The sequence below is a fragment of the Pteropus alecto genome, unplaced genomic scaffold, assembly GCF_000325575.1.
Source record: "Pteropus alecto unplaced genomic scaffold, ASM32557v1 scaffold7, whole genome shotgun sequence".
Classification (NCBI taxonomy): domain Eukaryota; kingdom Metazoa; phylum Chordata; class Mammalia; order Chiroptera; family Pteropodidae; genus Pteropus; species Pteropus alecto.
The window spans coordinates 62,244,011-62,251,886 of record NW_006494614.1 but is presented as its reverse complement, the minus strand read 5'-3'; the positions used below and the strand labels follow the sequence as shown (position 1 = coordinate 62,251,886).

At 45.5% G+C, this 7,876-nt stretch overlaps 1 long non-coding RNA gene across 2 annotated transcripts in view; it reads left to right on the top strand.

Moving 5' to 3' along the window:
* Window positions 1–7,876, top strand: part of LOC112474593 — a 27,717-nt gene that overhangs the window by 4,353 nt on the left and 15,488 nt on the right. Inside the window, exon 3 of one of the 2 annotated variants that reach the window (XR_003044449.1) lies at window positions 3,039–3,379. The exons of the other annotated variant lie outside the window; for it this stretch is intronic. This is a non-coding gene — a long non-coding RNA (uncharacterized LOC112474593). Of the gene's footprint in view, window positions 1–3,038; window positions 3,380–7,876 lie in introns of those variants that run through there. 2 annotated transcript variants of the gene reach the window in all.

Below are 7,876 nucleotides of genomic sequence, written 5' to 3'. Positions count from 1 at the left end.
CCCCTCCCTGCTGCCGATTCTGTGCCAGCCAGGAATCTGGCCCTTTCCCACAGCTGGTCCTGGCCAGCCAGGTCATCCCCTCTCTAACCTGCCTGATGGTTGTTCCTCCTTCTGCTCTTGGCCGAAACACCCACTCCTCATGGAGGCCTCCCTGGAGCCCCCAGACTGCACCGCTGTATGCCAATGATAAAAGAGAACCTTGTCCCTTATGGCTTATCCCTCCTGCCGAGTGCACCCACCAACCCCATCTCAGTAAAGGACACTTCCATTCACCTAGTGCTCAGGCCAACCTCGAGGAAAACTCTCAGAGCTCCCTGTCTCTATATTCTGCTCATCTCAGGCATCACTGGGTCCTATTGGCAGCACCTCTACCCTATTGCGTATTCCAGGTCCACTCACTGTTCTCCATTTTCTCTGCTTCTGCCATAAAGCAGTCCCATATCTAGCCAGAATTATGTCACTAGCCTTCTGATGTTGTCATTTCCTTCCAGCATCACCCCGTTCCCACCTAATCCATTCTTCTCTTAACAGTGCAGAGATTTTGGAGGGGGAAATGTCGACTTGACTACCTGCTTCCTTGTTCAAAACTGAGGCTTCCTGTTACACCTGGAATTAAGCACGAGCTTCTTCGTGTGAGATCGGGCCCCCAGGTTTCTTTCCATGCCTAACTCTGCTTGTGGGACCCTCTGTTTGGCTTGGTGTCCCCGCAGCTATCAGCATAATTCACCCACATCCTCAATCTCCTCCTCGTCCTTTGCCCTGACCACAGGGCTCCCTGCCAACCTGTACCCCCACTGCTTGGATCCAGGCACTCATTGCTGTCCAGTTAGCTTGTTATCATGCTTGTCAGCTGTTCGCTGCTTGTTACGGGTCTGGGAGGTACGCCTTGTGAGGGTGGTGTCCTCATCTACGCACTTGCTCACAGCACCAACTAAACGTTCATTCAGTAGAAAGTGAACGAGGTGCTCCAGCTCATAAAGCTCAGTGCTCCTTGCCATCCCTGATCAGCAGTGTATGCTCTTTCCTGAGTACCTTAGGCCACGCTGTCCCCTCTCCTGTGAATGCCCTTCCCCTCGGGTTCTGCTTATACACATTTTTGTATCATTCAGGCTCAGCCCAAGTTCCTCTTCTTCTGTGATGCTTTCCTAGAGGAAGTTACCCTCTCCTCTGTGCTGCTGTTCGCCCTACTGATGTTTGTAAAAGTGAGTGAGGGGGAACAGGTACGGAGCAGTATAGAGCAGCATTTAGTAGGCATGAGGAAGCATGAAGCACAGAGCAGCACGGAGCAGCATGAAACAGCTCGAACACCATGGGGCAGTATAGAGCAAGCAAGTCTTATGGGCCCTCACCATAAAAGGCATTGTGTAGGGTGGTGAACATTTCTGAAGTACAGAATTGAGCTCTCAGCTCCTAAATCTGCCTTCGCAGCTCTGACCTCCTATTCCTGGTGTGTGTGGCATCTGCTCTGCAGCCTTGTGTCCAAAACTGAGAGGAAAGCCAAGTAGCTTGTGTAGCTCTGAAAGCCATGTCTGCAAAGAGCGCAGTTCTCTCTAGACTCTACGGAATTACCAGAGCTGCTTCCCAGCACACGCACATCAATCCTAGCATGGCTTGGCACTGGGATGTGGCACCAGGCAAGAGTGTGCCTTGCAGTCCAGGGCAAGGTGGGAGCAAGTTCAACATGAGGGTCAACTTGTTCTCATATCTACTAATGCACAGGCTCAATTACACTTTTGAGGATGAGCAGTAGAAATGTCTGTCTCCCATGTCTATGGAAATGTTAAAATGTATGTCAACAAGGAAAAAAGATCTTCTGTTTCTACCATCCTGGAGATATGTTCACCAACTGTTGTATTGAAGATTAAGGCTGTGTATTTTTTCAACATCGAGATTATTCTATCAATTTCCTGTGTCAGTTTGGGATTTTATTTTATTTTTTTTTAGTAGCAATGAAATAAGAGAATTATTTTTAAGCAAAGTGAAATCTTCTGATCCTGGAAATTCAAAGAGGGCCACCCTACAGGGGGTCTAAGTCCCTGAACACATAAACACAAATCAAAGGTGGAGACATCAAACAATAGGCTTTTCATATATATCCTTACATATTCCTTGTTGTTATTGTTGTTGTTTTCAGTATCTCATAATGAAACTCACAGCTTCACAACAATGTAACATCCAACAAATGAAAACCTTCCACCAGTACATGCCGATTAGTGTGTAAGACAAGAAGGGTACATTGGTAGATGAAACAGCAAAGCACCCAGGCCCAGGCCCGGGAGGAGCTTGCATCTGCAGGGCAGATGGTACTAAGATGATGGATGGAATAAGCAAGTGTGAAATATGCTAGAAGAGACCAGGGCCCCGGAAAAAACAGAGTGGAGGCAGGGAGCCAGGTACGAGGTCAGGGTGGACTCACTGAGACATTGACATCTGAGGGGGCAAGCGAGGGGGCAAGCTGTGCACATACTGGTGATGGTTCTGGAAAGTTCCGGAGCAGCAGAGAGACTGGCGTGGCCAAGATCATGTAAGCAAGGGACACGGTGTCAAGAGAAGAAGACAGAGATCTGAGCAGAAGGGATGGGTTCTGAGGGGTCTTGGGGACCACGTACAGGTGGGGCTTTGCTCCAATGGGAGTGAGGACACTGCAGAGCAGGCAGGTCTCATCTCTGTTCCTGCAGAGGACAGACACAGGTAGACTGCAAACCACCCAGCAGAGCCACATGGCAAGAGCAGTAAGAGGATTGGATGCTAGACACCTTTGTTTTGTGATCCAGCCCCGCTGGCTGTGAGATAAGAGAGAAAGTGAGGTGTTGAGAATAAAGCCAAGTGTTTGGTGCCAGCAGCTTGGAGGAAAGAGTTGCCTTCAGTGGACCTAGAAGGCTGGGGATGTAGGTCTTGGGGGAAAGGCAGAGAAATCTGATCAAGGATGGAGTGCTCCCTCTCCCTGCAACTGACTTCGTCTTGTCATTTAAGTTGTGAGAGCTATGCTTTCGCTTAGTCATAGCCTGTCTGTTTTTCCATCTCCCACTCATTTCTAGGACCTAAAAAAGGGCAAAATGCAGTAAAAGAGAAGCATATGTGCACTGCTGAGTTGGGGAATATGGAAATGATTGAGGTCTGACCTTCAGCAGGCAGATACAGCCCTATGGAGGCTGGAGAGGCATTGGAGTGACATATAGAGCACCCCCAGAATGGAGCGCTCAGAGGTTGTTGTGGCAGTGAGCAGGATCTCATCTGGAGGCCATCTGGGTTTGTCTAAGAAGCTCTCCAGCCACACGGGCATCGGGAGCAGAGGCAGCTAAGATCTTCCCATGTTCACTGGGTTGGAATTGTCCACGGGGACAAGACAGATGATGCTGGAGCCACTTCACCCACTCTTTGCAGCTTCCTTTTGCTGGCCTGGGCTAGCCACCAGGAGAGCTGACTGGCTGGAGCTACCTCACCACTCCAGCCCCCGCCTTTCACTCCATGAGAAATGAAAGAAGATGTCAAATGTCCTAGAGATGGGCAGCCTGAGGAAATCTTGGGTCCTGACAATCTGCAAGCTGACATCAGCATTCATGGGACCCTTCATGGAGGCCACCCGGTGGGCCCCTGGCCCTCTGTAGGGCAGTGGCACATCTGTTCTGTCCCTCCTTCCAGCCATAAGCTGACTCTGCATGGACACACTTCCCCAGCTTTTGTTGGCTTTGAGTCCCACTCAATTCAGAGACGTCTACACAGTCACAATATTGTGCAACCATCACCACTATTTAGTTCCCAGACAATTCATCACCCCAAAGAGAAACCCAGTCACTCCCCATCCTCCTCCTTTAGCCCTTGGCAACCACTAATGTGCCTTCTGTCTTTCTAGATTTGCCTTTTCTGAGAATTTCATATAAACAGAACCATACAGTACCATGCACCTGGCTTCTTTCACTGAACGTACTGTTTTCACAGTTCATCCATGCTGTAGCGTGTGTCAGTGCTTCAATCCTTTTTATGGGTGCATAGTAGTCCATTGTATGGCTATGTTACATTTTACTTATCCATCTATCCACTGATGGCTAGGCCTGAACTCTTAATCTATTTCCTACTGCTGTTCCCTCGTGACCTTCAAGAAGCAAAGCACACTTTCTGAGCACATTGACAAGGCTAGGCTAAGAGCAAAGCTGAGAAGCAGGGCATAACCTTCATGGTGGCTAGTCATAATCCCAGTGCCTGAAATACAAGCAAACTACTTTTTTTTCTTTTAACTTAGCTGAGCCCTAAGTAAAAAAATCTAGCCCTATAATCTCCAACTTAGCTTCTTACTAATGTAGGGAGGAGGCAATATTCAGAGATTGCAATACACTGATCAGCCCTACAGCCAGACCATGAAGAAACCTGCAGAACAAAGGAAGATTTCTGCTGGGATTGCTAACAAACCATTTCCCCACATGGTGAAGAAAAAACAGGAAAACAGTCTTTAAGTCATGCCCTACACAAAATAAAATCATTTGTTCCCTACAGCTAAAATCGTGGGGAACCTATGGATCAATGGCTGGGAATTGCCAGCAGGCCTTTCACGCTACATACTCTTACCCTTTCCTGCTATATACTATTATCTTTTCTCACTGTATGCCCATATCAGAGGAAAATAGGCAAATAAAATCTTTATTTATAGAAACTAAGAATGATACATAAACTGGATTCCTTGAACACTCAAGGTCCTTCTCAATGTCTTTCTCTTGGTCCCTCTCAGTGCCTTGTTCTCAGTCTTCTCAGTGTCTTTACTCTGTCTCTCTCTCTCTGTCTGTCCCTCTGAGTCTCTCTCAGGCTTTCTCACTCTCTGCTTCTGAGAGGAGACCATGCTCTGCCAAACTTTTCTTTTGACTCTAACTCTGGCATGTATTTGAATTTTCTCTTTCACTCAAAGAACCCTCTCTCTCAGTGCTGGCCCACTCGGAGGAAATTTGCCCTATCCTGCATTACCATTACTCAGAAATGCTTGAGGTTTGGGGTTCTTCCACAAGTTACAGACATTATTATCATTTCTACCCTATAAACTTCAGAAAGTTGGGTGACCCGCTGAGTATTTGAATAAAGCTGACAAGATTCTGGAAGGAAAGTCACGGAGTTCTTTTCTCACAAGAATGGGGGTTATTCCAATGAAGGACAACAAAGCTGCAGGGAGCCACCAGAAGCAACTGAAATAAAGCTCAAGATCTGCCCCCTGAGGGCAGGTGGCATGGTTGCCTATGTAAGAGGTACAGTCAGTGCATGGCCACAGCATTGCAGCTATGATTTAAGGCCCACCCTGGGTCTGAAGCTGGGCCTGGCCACTTATTAAACTTACTGCCTTATTTCTTCAGCACAAATAGGAACTACTAATAGGGTCAAAATGTGGTAGAAAAGTTGCAAAAAATCAGACCAGTTGGAAACCAAGCAGCACTCGGAGAGTTGGAGAACTCAGGTTTATTATGCCGGCGGTCCCAGAGGAGCTAGCTCTCTGAAGATCTGGGCCTGGAGCTGAGTTGCAACATTCCTTATATAGAACTTATTTGGCATGAGTTGATTGGTTAATTTGTTCTCAGGTGGTTACGAAGTGAGAGAGTTGCTATGGATTGCAGGTAGTTATAAAGAGTTACAAAGTGCGAGAGTTGCTAGAGGGTACAGGCAGTTACATTTGTTGCTTAGACAGAACAAGCAAAAGGGAAGATGAGTCTTTAGATAATTTTGAGTATGGCCTATGCAGCAAGCATATCTACAGAAGCAGAACAAAGAGCTGATTAGCCTTTTGAGTGAAAATTCCTCTTCACAACTATGGTTAATGCAAAAATTAAATGACATAAAATATTTATAAGTCCTGGCCCAGCTAAACACTATTGTGGGGAATAGGGAAAATTTCCCCTTCCCCCTTTGGTTCTTTGAATAATTCAATCAACATACAGCAGATTAACAGGAGAAAAATCAAAATTTAATGTGTGAATGGGGTGGAGTGGGATTTGCAGAAACATGAAAATTCCAAAGGCAATGAGGCAACATCAAGTATATATGACAGTTTGGACAGCTATTGGGAATATATAACAGTTTGGACAATGGAGAAAAGGGGGAACAGGGTCTCAGAAGTGACAATGGGCGATTTACAGCTACTTGAGAAAGAGCTGAATACACACGACGGGTAAATTTTTGCTGGGCAACTCAAAAACAATGGGACACAGAGAGTGATCTAGTAAACATGCTTGACTAATGCTGAGGTGAAAATGCTTAGGGTGGTCATGCCAAGGTTCCCTTCCTGAAGCAGGTTTTCTTTTCTAACTCTCTTTAAGAAAAAGGGGAAGTAAAAACTCTTGTTGGGCTTTAATTGATTTCAATTCAAAGTAATCTGTATGCTAAGGTGTCACATTCCAGGGAAACTCACTTCTGATCCCCGACAGTTCCCTTCTCTGAAACTCCCCTAAGAGTGTCACAGATCAAAATCTGAGCTAGTGGCTGTGGAGAGAAGTGAGTTAGTAGCCCTGTGGGGAGGGATCTGCAAAAAGAGAAAAGAGCATAGATTAGCATGAAGATAAACAAATAGAAAAGAAAAATTAGAGTATATTTCTCCATACCCCATTAAACCAGTCTCCCATTTCTGGGAATATGTCAGTCCAATAAAATGTCTTTGTTCTTTTTTTTTTATAATCTGATGGAGAATATTAATACCTTTTAAAAACAGATTTAAGTTAGATACTATTTGTCCCTTTGGTTTACATAGAAGCAACATTCTCCACTGATGATTGCACAAGCTCCTCCTTGTTGGGCAGTCAGTGAATCTAACACATGACGATGTTGGAGAACCGCAGATTTTAAGCTGTTAACTTCTGACTGGAGTATCTTCAGAGTTTGCATCATGATATTGAACTCTTGTTCCATTACCATGGAGAGATTTAAGATTGCTTTTTCCAATTTGTAATCTCTAAAATTTGAGAATAAGACCCTTAATCCTGAAAAGAACTTGGAGCTGTGATACACAAGAGGATTTTCTACAGTTTCTCTACTAGCGTGTTTATATGGCATGGCTTTATGAGCAAAGGAGCCCAGGCTTGAAACTTGGCTGGCATTTAGGATGGAGTGTTTAGTGACAGAAGGAGCCAGGTATCCAAGTCCACATTGTCCTGATCATTTAGGTGGGAACTCTTTATATATACCTCGTCACCTTTACCGGAGAGTGGGGGTTCTGTTCCCCTCTCGACACGTTGTCCAGGCTCTTGATGTCTCGAACAAAGCATTGAGCAAGACACCGAAGTACAGCAGAAAAGAATAGCTGTATTGGAAGGGAGAGTAAAACAACAGTACACTTCCAGACCTGGAAGAGGAGCTGAATAAGAGAAGAATGGCTCAAAGGCCTGGTAGCAAAGCCTTTGGGGTTTTTATTCCTACTTAACTGTCGGTAGTTACTTTTCACAAAGGAGTGGGCTTCCTTGATTGACAACTAAAATTGACAGGACTCAGTCAGTGACTCATCATTTACTTTCTGCGCATGTTTGTTCCCAGAATTCATTCTGTTATAATGATATTAATGAATTTCCGGGCATATGCATCATGCTATAATGATGCCATAATGAGGCTCAGGTGAGTTAGGGGTCATTATGGTCTCCATTGCACAGGTTCAAAGTGACCGGCTTAAACTAGTACCTAATAATCTGCCTGCTTGTTTCTTTGAGGAAGTTACTTTTTAGCCTAAAAATACTTTTTGGCTTACTTAATTGTGGGCAGACTGGGGTGAGCCTTTTCTAGAACAGGATGGCTTCAGCGTTTTGCAGAGGACCCGAAACCCCCTGTCTAACTTTCCTGCCTAACTTTTTTCTAAGAGCCATGAACCCCTTCTTACTAGCATGGATGTCAAGGGACGGGAGGTCTCTTGTATCTGCTT